General features: G+C 37.8%; 1 protein-coding gene and 1 long non-coding RNA gene across 3 annotated transcripts in view; one reads left to right on the forward strand and one right to left on the reverse strand.

Moving 5' to 3' along the window:
- The window catches only part of CTNNA2 (catenin alpha 2), a 448404-nt gene that overhangs the window by 369614 nt on the left and 62403 nt on the right, over positions 1 to 16387 (forward strand). The window lies entirely within an intron of this gene.
- On the reverse strand, positions 11669 to 15273 carry LOC146438642 (uncharacterized). The gene is made up of 3 exons (XR_014852102.1): positions 14971 to 15273; positions 12059 to 12220; positions 11669 to 11896 (listed from the first exon to the last, which is right to left on the reverse strand). It is a non-coding gene; the product is annotated as an uncharacterized LOC146438642 (long non-coding RNA).

Here is a 16387-nt window from a genome sequence, read left to right on the forward strand (position 1 = left end):
TCCAAGTTTCTTTGGCAGTTCCTCAGTGGGTTAAGTCCAAGCCTTTTGGCCTTGTAGATATATCTATAATTCTGAATAAAAGCTGATCAGAGAGCTCATGCAAGGGCTGAGATAATTCAATAGAATTCTCTTACTGAACAATGCAGACATAGAATAATATCTCTTTCTAAAGCAACCCTTTGCATCCCTTGAGTTGCATTTTAAGGGAAGATCTGATGGGAACACATGGATAATCTAAAGGGACAGAGAGACAGTGTTTAATCATTTGTGGAAATCACTGGAGACTCTTGTGATATTGTCCTTGAAAAGAAAGGTTTCTTCCCAGAAAACTGTTTGTTGAAATGTGCACAGGCAGGATGATCATGATAAGAGCAGCAGTAAATGGTGTTTAATCTGATTTTTTTCTCCCACCTCATTTTTTAGTTCTGCTGTTTCAACTATTTCCCAACATACTGGTGTGTATTTTGTCACGTCAGTACCCTGAAAAATCTCAGGAATTCATGAAATGTCTGTGGAGCTGGAGCTCTCAGGTAATTGATGATAATGGTTTGATAAATATATCTGCATTTAGAGCATGTGGCTGTATAAGGCTGAAAAATGGCACCATGGTGCAGCAAAATGTCAGTTCCGTGAAAAATAGGCAGAAATTTTCAATGAAAAGAGCACTGAGAAACAAGACAGCTCATTAAATTTTGTTGGTGATGTCAGATGTTAATCTAAACACGAAGAAAATAGCCTTGATAATAAAGGGTAAAGCTGGCAGGTAAAAGCTGTGGTTTTTTAAAAAATAACACGGGGAGCCACTTGGAAGCTGATGAATGAATCCATAAAGCTGAACGCAAATTCTTCTGACTCCTCTAAACAAATGTACATTGGGGATGTTAAACACAGAAATGCATATTGTATAAATATAGGTTTGAATTATTCTGGGAAAACCTGGAACTTGGGAGAAGCTGTGAGAAATATCTCCTGTGAATGTTTTCTTGGTTAAGAAATACACTTTTAGTCAACATAAACTATTGGTGAAAGTTGACTGAATTTGGCCAAGAGGAATATACTTGGTGTCAACCTGACACAATTTTTTTTGTGATTATTTTTTTTTGCAGCCACAGAACAGAAAAAAAAAATATTATTTAAACAGCTCTGGTTTTTGGCACACATTTCACATACAGATAGTATGTCTGGCACAGTTTCTTTATTTCTATTCTCTTGTTATGAATGAATTTTCCTGAATCTGTCGTATATGTTTCAATAAATCTCAACCCTCACCTGTATATATTTTCTGCTTAAATAGCAACAATGATCTGGAGGAAAGGCACAGGAAAATTTACTGGTTTAGCAATATCTTTGGAAATTGTGTGGGAATTGCGTATTTTAGAAACTTGGTCATGTTTCCTGCAGTAGTGTGTAATATCAAACATAATGCCCTGACTAATTGCTGTTGGAACTATTTTACTCGTCCCCCTCAGTTTTGTTTAGCTGATATATTCTTCATTTCCTTCCTTAAGCTGAAATGTGGAAGTGAACATACATATGTTAGAATTTCTAAATCCTGTAGCAGTTTAAAACAGGATCATATACTATTGACTTAAAGGATTATGTGTAATTAGTCTCTTTAATTAAGTTTTTCTCACTCTTGGAAAAATACACTATTAAACAAATGCTGACACTTTTTCCTTTTTGAGACATAAACGGTTAGATAGGATTGCTTTGATCTTCAAGAACTAGAATTCCCTTGCTTTAGCACTTTCATCTGCTTTAGCCTGAGTTTTGCCAAAGAATGACTGTTTCATTTCAAAAGCCATTTGAAGGAGGTTCAGAATTATGTGGAATTGTTGTGTTTGGGTTTGAAACAAAACATCTCTTGATTTCCACTGAATCCCTAAGGTTTTTCTGCGTAGTGTTTAAACTTTGCTACAAAGGCAGTGAGCAGAAGTGCAAAGTGCTCTGTAGTGTAGTCTGATCTGCAGAGGTTAAAGCTGTTTGTGGAAAGCATGGAAATAGTCCAAGATGTCTTAAAATTAAGTTGTTGGACAAGGAGGGATTAATATTAACTCTTCTTTCCACAAAATCTCAAAGTCCAGGAGGCACCACTGCTGTTGGGAAGGTGGAATGGGAGAGGACAAATATTCTCACTGGTGGAAAATGTCATCAGCTGTGACCTTTTGGTACAGAGGTTTTTCCCTCGGTTCACTCAGTGGTGCTGTGAGAGCAGAACCAGCTGGAGACTCTGCAAAGTTGGTTTCTTACAAATTGCTCTGAGCTGCTGAGTTTTTACTGCTAAGGCAGAATGAAAAGCTCAAGTGCTCCTTTGGCTGCACAAAGCATCAGTAACCTGAGAGCCTGAGGATGAATAATTTTCTGTACTTTGTTAAATGGATGAAGTTGCAGAAAAATGAATACGTTTTGGGTACACAAATTTTTATCAAAGCAACTGAGTTTCAAGTTTGTAATAGTGTTGCAAGAAGCTGAGCCCTCCTTGGTCCTCTCTTCTGGAATGACATAGCCCTTCACTACCACCCGAAATGTGGAATTAGCTTGGAAAAAGTAATGCAGCAGCAGCAAAAATGTTATGATGCTTATTGTCTCTGGTTCATCTTCATGAGATTATTTTTTGTTTTAGTAGCAGACAAAAGATAATTTGCCTGTAATGCAGAGCTGAGGCATCACTGCTACGTTAAAATGCTCTCCAAATTTAGATCAGGCACATTATTATCTGCCTTTTTACAGTGGACATGAGGTTTTAACTTGTTAAACTGCTTGATAGCAGCATCTGTGCCATCAGGAAATATTAAGGAAGATGATTCTCTTAGTTAATTTGAAAACAGAAAAGAAGTATCAACTCCAACAAATCCTCATGAATTGTTCTCAAGTTGGATAGAATAGTTATTACTCAGATTGGGTGGGAATTCTTTTCTAGTTGGCTTATCCACTGTATAAAGGGAGGTTTTTGTTACATTTGTCACATTTTGCCATTATGCACTCACCTTGCATATACTGATGGGAATATATAGAGAACTGGGCAGCTGAGACTTCAATACCTTGAGGAAAAGAGCCATTTATTAAAGGAAAAATGGAATTTTGGTTAATGCAAGAGTGCACTTCTAACGTGAAGAACAGCTCACTGAAGCCAATGAGTGATTCTGGAAATGGCTAAAAATGCTTGAAAATACTTGAGAATCTTTCACTAGCGTATTTGGGCATCTAAATTCCAATTTGAAAAGCATTTCTTAGGAGAAAGAACTGCCACTTGAGCCCTCTCAGCAGCATATTTGGCATTTTTCTGAGGACTGAAGATGAGCTTCAATTGCCCTCTGTAAATCCAGGGTAAGAACATGAGTTCAGTCCAATATGTCTAATTATACCACTGTGGATGAATGCAGGATCTGCCCTATTTCATATTTAGGAGTTTTCAAAGGAAGGTTTATTTCCAGCTGGAATGTTCATTTGAATGCCAGTGTCAAATGTTAGTCTGAGTGTCTGTGGTTTGAATTTGGCTTCCTTTAGCCCACGTAGATGAAACCAGCATTTCTCAGGCTGTTGAAACACCGCAGGGTTTTTTTCTTCTGCCATAAATCATGTGAATTCAAGTAGAACATTAAGACTTTCAACTTGACTGTGTTTGCATTTAAGCCTTTCTCTGGAAATGAGATCGAGATATTAAATTTAAATCACCTCTGTGCTCCCTTCTCAAATTGAATGCTTGCCTAAACTGGGAATAACAGAACGTGAAAATCAGCTGTTCCTCTGTGAACTTCTGAAATGAGTAATGCTGATCTTAAGTACACCAGTCTTTCCTATTCAAATATCCTCAGCACAAGTCTATTTGCTTTTATTTGTATTGGGTTTTGACAGCTAGGAAAAGAAAATTTAGGAGTTTTGACCTCAACTGATAAACTGATTTTTTTTTTTTTTTTTAAATTTTGTATTGAAATAATCCTGAACAGCTGCATGACTGTTAGTGTATGTGATGTTATATTTTTCAAATGGCACTCCTGTGTTACCACACAGCTCTGTGTGATCTTACCTTGTTTCCTGAGGTGTTTTATAAGACTGCAGTGTAATGTTGGTGGATGTAGCAGTTAATGTCTTTGCAGACAATTTGTCTGTCGTTCCCTCAGAAAAGGTGGTTTCTCAGATGGAAGCTGCTTAGGCTAAGTTATATTTCCATTGCCTCAGAAATGGAATTGATTTCCTTTTGTTTACACAAATAAACATTCTCAACAGCTGTAACCCCCAAACTGAGTTCTCCTGTTACTCACACCAGCATAAATCAGGATTAATTCTCCTGTGCCAGGTGACCCTGTGATGCTAAATACACAGAAAGAACCAATGATTTGATAGATCAGAAACAACAGTTTCGAAAAAGACAAAGGAAAAAGTAGGACTAAAGCTTTTAGCACTGGGAAGTTGGAACACGTGCTGCCATTTGGGACCTGTTGTCTCTGGGAACAACCCCTGTCACACGCTTGGCTCAGCCACACTGTCAGAGCACTGCTTCTGCTCCTTCCCCTGCCCTTTCAGCTGGCAGGAGGCTGTCAGCAGGGCAGCTGTCAAGGGTTTAAAGAGCTGAAAAAAAGAATAATGCATAGAAAATAAAGACTTTTTTTTTAAAAAAAATTATATATATATATTTATATATATATATATATGTGCATTAGCTTCCTGACAGTGGGAAAAAAAGGGTGTATTTAAGCTGAAGCAAAAAATACTCACCTGACTCTTTGGCTTATTGTTATTCTGTCTTCATTCTAATGCAGTTCCTTCCTGTTCAATATCAGTTCATAAAACTGTGCTCACTGACCCCCAATAACTAAGAAATCCCTGTGTGCAGCTAGATGAATACATTCCAGTTTGTGGTAATGCAAATGCGTGCTGATGGCTGTTCAGTGAATACACAACACATTGACCATGAAAGAGTTGTGGGTTAGAAGAATAAAAGGATGTAGGGTTGATGCAGTTCTGTAATACATTACTCATTATTTCTGATAGCAGTGATATATACATTTTTTTCAATATATACTATGACATGCTTTTTGGTCAACAAATCATGCCTTTTTCATGCCAGTGAAAGAAAAGTCTTAGTGATCACTTCTCATATTTAGAAAATACTGTTTTATTTATTTATTTATTTCAATAAATGGAGTGGCGCTACAGAGTCAGTTCTACACAGAGTGTCTGAACCATTTCAGGAGTGCCATTGTGCAGATGTGAAAGTGAAAACACAGAAACATTTGCTACCATTTGTGTATTGTTGGTGGGTTGATTGTGGAATTAATTTCCAGCTCAGTTTTTACAATCTGCAGTTTGTTGATCAGAGTATGTTCTATGATGCAGGGCTGGAGTAAATCACTGTGGTTTTGCTGCTCTGCCTGAGCTGAGGATCTCCAGCTTTGTCTCAGGGGATGGATGGAGTGAAGAGCCTTTTTATTTTGTGTGAGGGTTGGGGGGTTTGTATTTGTACTTTAGAATTATTGAGTGAGACAATGAATAGGATCTTTACTTTGCAAGTGCTGCATTGTGTTTATAGCTGCACTTGAACCTCCTTTATCTCTTGCTCTCACACACATAAAGAATTCATATTTAAAATTTGCTAACTTTTCTAATGTGTTCAGGGCTCCTGTTGCTGGTTCTCACTGTGAGGGCAAGGATTGGCTTTCAGATAAACAGAACTGAGTTGACTGCAATCCACCTTGAATAGCACGAGCAGTGATCAGAACTTTCATCATTACTTTTGCATTGTTTGAGGAGTCTCAGCTACTACAGACATCTGAGTAGAGACAATGATAGCAACACATTAAACACATCAGAGGCACCACATCACCTGTTCTGATCATACAAAGTTCTTTGAGGGAAAAAATAATCCTTTGAAGGTATGTTTTAGTTTTAGTTTTTCTTTGCTCTTCCAAGTGCATAAAGATACTCTAAGAACCCGGGTAATATGTGGCAATTTAGTTTACAAAATGAATTTTTTAGGCTTGACCAATAATCCTTTGTGGTCGTGTTTCAAGCATATGCGAAAAAGACACTATGAAGGGATGTCAAAACTTCTTTTAGCTTAAAATGTCACCTCCACTGGTGGTATCTTCTTGGTAGATCCCATTTTAAGGGCTTTTTGGTTTGTTGGGGTTTTTTTAAGGTTCTAAAGTTCTGTGAATTTACTATTAGCAAAAATAGTCCTAATGGATGCAAATGGTCTTCTTGCTGTGCAGTAGGTAAATGTGTAAATTCCTTTTTCTCTTCACTCACAAATTCCAACACACCAGACCTAGTTTAGCTCACAGTGAGTCTGCAAAGGAGAAATGGGCAGAGGGGGTTTATTGATTTTTTTTTTTTTAATTTTCCTGTTTCTGTCATTACTCAGTCTCTCAATATCCATTTGAATGGGCCCTGAGCACAGCCTGCTGCACACTCCTTGCAGTTGGTGTAGTAAATCTGACCTCATCACACACTGCTGCTGTTTGTTTTCCCTAATTAAATCTTCCACGTCCAGGAACAGAAATCCATACAACTGCTATCAATGCAGGCTCTGAGACTAAGTGAAACAAACACCTGCCAGGAGTGGTTTAGGCAGAGCTGATCCTGTTTCAGACAGGAGCATCATCTGTCAGCCTTCTTTCAGCTCTAATGTCCACAACTTGTGGTACTGTTATATTAATATCAATCTAGAGACATGGATGTTCCTGTGGTATCTGCTCTCCTGTCAAAACTAATCACATTTAGCCACAGAGTTCCCAACATTGAAATCAACTTGATTTGCCTGCTCCAAAAGCAGGACTGAGGGTTATTACCCACCTGCTTCACAGATAGGCAATCTGTGGGTTTAAAAAATAAATAAATACAGGTAGCATCCATCACCTTACCTGGATATCTTATTGGGTGAAATTATCAATTCTCAAAGCAGCATTGAATGGACCCAAGAGAAGACTCAATAATGCTCCATTTTATTGTATATGTCCCTGCATTTTCTCTTTTTTTTTTCCCTTTTTTTTTTTTTTTCCTGTTGCAGGATGACATCTGAGAAATCATTTAATCTATGGACAGATCTTGGAAAACTGAATGATGACCTGTAGTGTGATGAGGGATAACTTCCTAATAATAGAGGGAGAAAACTTTCTCTCACCATTCATTCACCTGTGGCTCATTTTAAAGGTGATTCACAGAAAAGTTCTTACAGAAACCAAAGTTCTGGAGCTACTCCTTGGCTCAGTTCAGGGTTTCCCACACCCAGGGTGATGTTCAAAGTGTTAATTTCAGCACATCCCAGTGGCCAGGAGTCCCTGTGGAAACAAATGGAAGCATTTTCCAGCTCCAAGCCTTTCCTCACCTACCCAACACATAGGGCAGCTCTGCTGCTTCCCAGCCAAAGGCTCTTAGGATGTGCAATTCCTGCTGTGCTTTTGTAGGAAAAAGGATTATCTTCTCTCAGACAAGCATTTCTGTAAACACCAGACATTATGAATCCTGGTTTCTTAGATATTTGTATTTTGTCGTGAAGCTTTTTCCAAAGATTTTTAGAAATTTCTCAGTTACTCAGATTCCCCAGTGTGGCTCATCAGGTGAACTTTTTCCTCAGTGAGGCATTAGGTGGATAAGTTTTGTGTCCTCAAAACAGTTGCGTGTTTTCACTGAAACTTAATTTTAATTAAATTTTAATTTTTCATTAAATTTTAATTTTTCATTGAATTTAATTTTCGCTGAGGCTTATCTGTTTCTTTGAATTAAACTAATCAAGAGCTTAAAAAATTAGTAAAATTAGGGCTGGTGGAGAGACTGTGCAGCTTCTTCATGGACCTGCTGGCTACTGACTTTGAACAAGGAGTTTGCAAAGAAGCCACACACTGATATTGCCATTAAAACTAACTGCAGAGACAATTGACTTACTGTTCTCATCTCTGCATGCCAAGAGGACTATAAATCAAAGCACAGTGAATTAAAGGTATCTGCAGTTCTATTTAGAATTTTGATGTCTGTTTTGTTTTCTTAAATATAAGTTTCTTTCCATTTTTTGTTTAATGCTGAAAGTGACATGAAGAGCTCTTGATATAAAAACTCATTATAAAAAAAAAGTTGTTTGTGAGCTGCATTCACATGACAATTTTAATTTTTTTTTTTTTTTGAGGGGTCAAAGGAAAAGCCAAAACCACCACTCTAATACGCAATAAATTATCTGAGATTTGTTGAAATGGTTTTGGATATTTATGAGCTAATGATGATCCTTTGCAAAGGTAATCAGCTTTCATACACAGAATTTGCAAATGTGACAACTGGGACCAAAAGTAAGACTGGGTCAGAATGTAACAGTTTTGAATCAAATAGACCACGTGATCGAGTTCAAAGATGAAAATTTACACATTTACAAAACCAAAATTCTATGCAAAAACCCCTCAGAGTGCAGTCTTAAATTAAGAGAAATTATAAGTTGAGGATCTGTATTCCAGCCCATTGAATAATCAGTACTGTGGGGATTTTTTAATGTATTCCCCATTTCAGATGAGGAGAGAGAACTAAATATAAAAGCAGTTTTTCTCACCCCATTGTTGTATCCTTAGCTCTAAGAACAGATTGAGGTTTCTCAGTGCCATCTTTTTGGGCAACATCTTTTTAATAGATATGAGAGAGACCATGTGTAATATAAAAGAGGTGATTTAGGCTAAAACTCTGCTAGGATTATGTTTGTAATTTCTTTTTCTGATCATGCAAAAGGATGGGCGGAGAGTGACAGCACCAAAAGTCAGGAATAATGGACTGATTAGTTTTTTTATAATACAAAAATTGGAAAATACCTCATTAAAACATATAGTTTTTCTGCTAAATACTCTGGATGTTTGCTTTTGGTGTCAGACACCCTTATTGTAAGAATAATTAGCTAAAATATGACTTTTCCAAGAGAAAAGGCGATGTATTTAGCAGGAAAAAGGGTTGCTAAGCACACAAGTAAACTAAATGATGTTTCAAGCCAATCTGAGCTCTCTCCATGCCAGGGTTAAAGCTGACAGGAGGAATGGAAAAGGGAACATCCAGTTCTGTTGCCTTGTCTACACATTCTGGTTCTGGGCAGATGACACAGTGTTGCATTACTGTTGAGCCGTTACTGAATTATTGTAAAACCATTTCATCGACTATCCTTGCACAAAAATGGGATTCGTGTAAAATACAAATAAATGTAAATGGGACTTTTTCTCTGAATGGGATTTTGTAAGCCTTTAAAATCTTACTCCAAATTCAATTTCTTCACTCACCCCTAGGAAGGAAATGAGCCCTCTGATTGTTTCTGTGGCTCTCCTCTGGATCCACTCCAACAGGTCCATATCTTCTCTGTGCTGGGACCCTGCAGGTGAGGTCTCCCCTGAGCAAAGAGGGCAAAACCACCTCCCTGCTCTCCATGTGCCTTAGCAGAGCTCCTAGGAGGATCTGTTCCAGGATTTTCCCAAGCACAGAGGTGAGGCTGGCAAGGTTGTAGCTCCCAGGGTCCTCCTTCCAACTCTTGTTAAGGATGGGAGCAATGTTTCCCTTTTTCTGGTCACCTGGGACCTGCCCTGACTGCTGTGACTATGTGGCTATCATGGAGAGTGGCTTGGCAGCTCCATCAGCCAATTCCCTCAGTTCTCTGGGATGCATCTCGTTGGATCTCACAGACTTGTGCTTGTTCAGGTTCCTCAGGAGGTCTCAAACCTCATTTCCTGTGTCAGTGGGCAGGACTTTGCTTCCCAGTCCCTGCCTTGAATTCCCTCCTTGGAAAGGTGGGGGAAGAGAGGCTGCCACTGAACACTGAGGCAAAAAGGTGTTGGAAACCTCAATTTCTTCTCATCTGCTGTTGCCAGTTTCCCAGTCTTGCTTATCAGAGTGGGGATGCACTTTCTGTGACCTTCCTTTTCTGGCTGACATACCTGTCCAAGTCCTTCTTATTATTCTCTGCATCCCCTGCCAAGTTCAGCTCCATCCACATTGGTCAGCTAAATAAAGTTGGTTCTGTCTAACTTGCAAGTTATGTTTCTTCAGGGATCAGTGATTGTAATTTGTGCTTTGTTTATACCCTGGGGTGTCTGATATCACACTGCTAATGCCTTCAGAGCTTCTGTTAATGTCTTGAACTTTCCTGAGTTCCAACACAGTCCCCTCTTTTTCTTCAACAGCTGTCAAAATGCAGCTCCCTGATAATATAACTAACGTTTAATTATCACAGCCTAGTCAGGCATGCATCCCTGTTCCAGGGTCACTGAGCAGTTTGCCAAAATAGTGGACTGTTATTAGATAGATGGATTGCTTTGGTAACTACTTGCTATTAATATCTATTAATTACAGCACTGCCAGGGGTATGTTGTCAAAATTGCTTTATGGGATCGACTCACACACATTGCAGTGTTGTAAATCTTGTTTCCATAGGACACCAACTGCCCTCTTGCTCCTTGGATATTTCAGTACATATTGCTCATAATTCACCATGAGTTTTAGTAGCAGTGGCCTTGGTTGCAAATTGACCAGAAAGGATTAATACACAAAACTTGCTGAGTTTTGTTGATGTAGCACCAGACAAAGAAATTCTTCTGGCCATTTTGCACACTTTGGAACATAACAGTTAGTGTTGTGTAAAGGTTCTGTTGGCTGACATTTCAGAGACTGTGCTGTAGTTTTTGTTGTGCTCCTCTACATTCTTTGTTCACTGTTTTTTCCTTGTCAATAGACCAGTTATGGAAGAATGGTGTCAGAAATCCTTTACCTGTTATCAAATTAAGTAGAAAAGTAACCCCATCCTGCTAGCAGAGGTGAAACAGCACTGAGATGGGTCTCTGGTCTCTGACTTCTACAGAAGGAATTCTTGTAGCTGGACATTTTACCTTTGCTTTCTGCAAAAGGAAGAAAAAAGTGTGTGCCAAAGTAGTGTAAAATGCAGTTTTACCTGCAACTCAGAAAGTCAGTAAATAAAATCAATTATTTTTAGCTGTACTATCTAGACTCAGCAATCCTGGGAGTGATATGGTTTAAAACAGGATATCCATGATCCACCTGAATAGATAGACCACAGGGAACAGATCCTCCATATCTTTACAAGCTGCTTTCTTGTATGAGTAAGACTCACTGCATTCCATCAGTGCAATGCTACACTGCTCAAGACCAGTTAAAATTAAAGAACAAATCTGATCTTAAATATGTCCTGCTCTTCTTCTTGGCTTTCCCCAGCTGTTTGCAGTTTATTTCTTCAGCAATGGGTGCATGTGTATAGAGAGAAAATTCAGAAATAACATCAAGGTAGTGAGCAATCATTGAAGGGAGGAAGCTGAGTGATCCACTCTGCTTCCCAGCTCCTGGGGGAGTAAAACTCAGGAGGGAAACCCTTTCCTGCTGTCCTCAAGCTATTTAGTGATGCAGTGGAACAGAGAACCCCTGACAGATGGATTTTTAATTGTGAGCTTGGATCTTCAGGTAGGAGCTGGGGCAGTTGCTGTCCAGGCCCATTGGTTTCAGCTGGGAATGCAGTTGATAGTTCTGGGCTGTGCTCCACTCCAAGTGTCCAACAGCATTGCTTGAATAATTTTACAAATTAAAGGGAAGTAAAGCTGAAACCCTGAAAAAAACTGAAAAAGGAAAAAAAAAAAGAAGTAAAAATGCATCTGAAGTAGCTTCCAGAATTATTTTTCTTTGGTGTAAATTGGAGAAATGCTCTGAGACAATCACCTGCTTTCTCTTTAATCAATTTGCTCTCCCCTGTTTTCCGTAGAGAATACTTGGGATGTTCCTGCTGAGAAATCACAATGACCTGGAAATTTGGTCTAAAATAGAGGTTTGTCTCACTCCTCTTCTAGAAGGTTTTTAGACCACAGTAGGGGATTTCTTGTGCTTGCAGTCAGGCACGTTTGTCACAGTTGAGGCTCATCAGTGTGGTGTCAAAACGTGACTAGTTCCAGAAAGACAGAGTTTTGTGGTCGAATTCCATATATAAAGAGAAAAGAAAGAAAAGAAGAGACAGTATTTACTTCGACTGAATTTTTTTTATTTGTATCTGCCATCATTATTGTTGTCTGATATTAAAAGTAAAGGATCAAACGTAATATGATACCTTTTTCTGTTCTTTACTGGAAGCTCTATAACTGGACATGAACCAATGTTGGCTTCTTTTCAGTTATGAAAATAGTTAAATAGAAGGACTTTTCAAAGTACTTCAATTTTGATCTCCCTTTTATTCCATCCTATAGGCCACAATCATGGCACCAGAATGGTCCTGGAAATCAAGGAGATTCAGATTGATTTAACAACACTTCATTGAAATTGTCTAAAATTAGGATTTTTTCATTTAGAGTTGAGCTTTCTGTACACATGAGGATTCCAACATGCTTAGCTTTCCTTCAAAAATCTCAGATGAAGACCCATTGAGTTTATTAAAGTCTGAGGTACTTGGAACATTACCAAAAGCAGAAATCTTTTAAAGCTCTTCTGACTAAATCTGAGACAGAGCAAGTCTGGAAGGAGTTGAAGTGAGTGGAAAAGCCTTAATTCCTGTAGTAAGTATGAGAGAAAATGCTGTTGACCTTTTGAGAGCAAAAAGAGTTTTTCGTAGGTTCAGTGGGCAGCATATAAAACATGAAATAAAACATTCAACTGCTGTGCTTAAAATGCTCTGTATCTTTCTAACATCCTGCTGGTACCAATCTCCTTAGGTACATATTGTAAAAGTTTGAACAGTCTATGTTAAATATGTTCAGGGTTTGGTGCTAGAAATTTTTAAACCAAACATCCAACTCGGTAAATCAGGTCACTGTTAATTTATAAAAGAAATGCCTTTTTTTACTGCTTTGCAAGCAGTTAGCTTTTTTAATAGACCTGAATATATATGCAGGTGAACAACTTAAAAAAACATCTCTTGTTTAGAGAGGTAACTGGTTAATATAAATGAGGGAAAATTGGCCATATAATCCAGTGTGAGGTTCCCCCCATGCCATATGGAAGAGGCACTGAGGAAGAGACCACTGTCTAATATTTTCATGGCAGAACAAACTGGCACTGCAGTGCATGATGAGGAACAGGAATCTGCTGCAATGTGTACTCTCAGTGACATTTTGATTTTTTGGCACTTGTTTGTGTATGTGCAAAAACATCCTGTCTAGTGATAAATAGAGTTTTGCTCATAACAGAATGCTTGAGTGAGTACAGTGAAGATAAATAAGTACAAGATCTTGGGTAACTTGGCTTCAACTCTGCTCTCCTGTAGAAAAAATTCTCTTATTTGTGGCTCCATGAATATCACTGGGCTGCCTACAGCAGTACCAACATTAATATATGTCAGAGTTTTGAAGGATTCAGAGATTGAAACAATAACTGGATAAATTACTGAGTGGATGGATAAATAATTACAAATAGTTAAGATACCACCGTTCAGCAAGTTAGGTCTCATCAGCTGAATATGATAATTGATTATTTGCTTGGTTTTAGTCCCCTGTGAGTGCTACAGAAGTCTCTGACTTAAACCACCTTCAACTCAAGCTGAATCACTCAGAAAGTTTCAGCTTCCCAAATGTGTGGTGCAAACATGTAAAATTACCAGTGTTTAGGGTTTGTGTAACTTACTCTGCAGTTTCCTAAATAAGGAATGACTTGCAAATCTTTCCTTCCCAATGCTTCCACCAGTTAAGTACAGTGAAGAAAAAAACTTACATAAATAGAAAAGATGTGACTAAAAACAACTTTAAAAAAAATCACGTATTTACAAACAATGGGGAAAACTAAGAAACTAAGATAAGAATAGTTTGCATTTTCTGCCTTTGAATGGTTAAATGGTTGGGGAAGCTGAACAGAGCTTTTCAGGTACCATTTCTCCTAAGCAATTTATGGTGAGGAAAAAAGAATAAAAGGAAAATGTTAAAAAATAGGATATTCTGAAGCTTTTGTATTGCTATTGCTCTTTTGCTGTAGCTTACACTGCTCCCTTTTTTTTTTACATTTTTGCTCTAAGCAATAGATTTTTCTTTTGGACCTTTTCACGTGGGTTGAATTCCAAATGGCCATGTAAAATCTTTGAATTTAATTTTAAACCAGAAGGCAATGGATTTTGGTAGTCAAAAGAGCACAATACATCTTGATAGTCATAGTTACCTTTAATAATACAAAGGGCTCAAGTCAAAAATGGAAATAGTCTCATTTAAAACCACAATGAAAGGTAACTACCCCTGATTTTAATCAGTGTAAAAATAAAGTAAATTGGTATGAAAGACCCTTGATTACTTTTGTAGCTTGGAGTGCAGTTTTGTGGCAGAAATAAAGTTTTCCTGTCCTAAGGGAAAGGTCACCATGAAGAGTAATAAAAATTTACATTAGAAACAACGTGATTCCCCACTGCAGTCTGCTATCCAGCAGGAAAGTGAGGCTGAAAAACAACCAAACACATGCAGATAAATTTTATAGGAACTGGTCCTGTATGTATTTTAAATAATTGAAACTAATGGAAGTCTTTGAATGATTAAATAGACACACCTGGCAAGGTGCAGAACTGCATTTGGCCTATCAGTGCCACTGATAGAAATTAATATGGAGGAGTTGTTTTCTGCTTTTTCACATCCCAGTTCTACGATTGGTTCAGTGGATTTGGTGATTACAGAAAAATACAGCATCACTGGAGCTGGATGTTTATTTTATTGCTCATTACCTTTCCATGCTCTTGCAGGACAGGTTTGAGGTTTTTAGCAATTGTTTTGATGGCATGAAGAGGAGTTTAGCAGACCTGAAATTCTGGACAAATAATGTTCATCTACACAGCAGTTTCACTGTTATTAAGTTCTCCATGCATTTTTGAGAATGATTCACAGTTCATTGATTTTGGTATTTAAAATGTGTTCATTGATATAAATAATCTTCAGACAGTTCCCACTGATCTCAGTACAATCTTGAGTTCTCTTTAGGCACTCAGTGAGTTTGGTGTGCTTAAGGAACTTAGTAAACAGAAAAAAAAAAAAAAAAGAAAAAAGGAAAATGAATTACCTGGTTGCTTCCATAGCCTCTCATGCCCCTCATGAAACCTCTCCTTCTGTCCTTTGGTGGAGACAGAGCATTTGAAGTGCAAAGATAAAGGCTGTCAAATTAAAGTTTTGGTAAATTGGCAGCTGCACTAATACACAGCCTTTTTCATTTCCTTTCCAAGCTCTCTGCTCCATCCAGCCCAGGAATGGCACATTAAAGAAATTCCCAACCTCAGAGTGGCTGGGTTCTTCATTAAACACATTGTATTAAATATCCCCATGCCAGAGAAGTCATAATGCACCACTAAAACATCTTTTAGTTCAGTTGTACCTTTTTCAGCAATCAGCAGGGCAGCTCTAATTTAGGTTTAAATAACAAACCAGACACACCTAGGGGAGGAGTCAACCAGAAAACTGAAACAGTCTCCCTTTTTTTATCCATTATCCCAAGGGATCACTTTGTCCTAATACAAGTGTCTCAGCTAAGTGGGGTGGGATTGTGTCTAAGATTTTTTGGTCATAGTTTTAGGTAACAAAAGTTGCTGAATTTATATGAGGCTAAAGCCTGAATTACCTTGTGGTTTCTATCAAATAAGAGCATGCATGTGGACCTTGCTGTGCCAAGAATATTAATTGATGGTGACTTGACTGTGTATTTGATAACAAAGTCAATCAAAGTAATTAAATAGTGAGATATCTGGTGACTGAGTGCACCTAAAGCTTGTATTATTTCACAGATCCATGCTTATGCACAGCACTGCAGGCTTAAGCAAGTAAAGACTATTTCTTGCCATGTTTCAAAAATTAAGTTTTGGGTAAAGTCATAGATTTGTAGTGTTAAATTCAATTTTATCCAGATTGCATCTGCCATTGTGGAATTTGCTTATCTCTATGTTTATTTGACATAATCAGATCTTACTCTGGTGCAGGCTGGCACTCTCCCTGCTGGATTGTGAAACAGTATTGCTGTCTGACTGCTGATGATGCAGGGCTATATTTATGCAAGAATTGCAATATGCCACAGAAACTATTAAATTTAGGATTATACATGATATGTGTCATTATTTCCTTTAAACAGATAACTGTAATGGTCTTTTGATATATATTTGATGTAGCAATATGTTGCATTTGTACTTTTGTGTTGATAATAACATCCAAACCAATGTAATGAAATCTGTTTTACAAAAAAAAAAAAAAAGAAAATTATTTCTCTGGTTGTGTCTGTATCCTTCTTGGGAAAACAGGGCACTTTGCAACATCCAAATATAATCTCATCAGATTCTGTTTAAAGAGTAATTAACAGAGAAGAAATAAATTTTATTTTTGCTGATTATATCTGCAAAGTTCTCTTCCAGAGGAACTCAAAGACCTGCTTTATAGTTTGATGGCCATTCCATGACACCCAGAACCCTTCAGTCACATAGCTCATTTCTATCTGC

The sequence above is a fragment of the Lichenostomus cassidix genome, chromosome 4, assembly GCF_008360975.1.
Source record: "Lichenostomus cassidix isolate B80296 chromosome 4, HeHo_3.0, whole genome shotgun sequence".
In the NCBI taxonomy this organism is placed as follows: Eukaryota; Metazoa; Chordata; class Aves; order Passeriformes; family Meliphagidae; genus Lichenostomus; species Lichenostomus cassidix.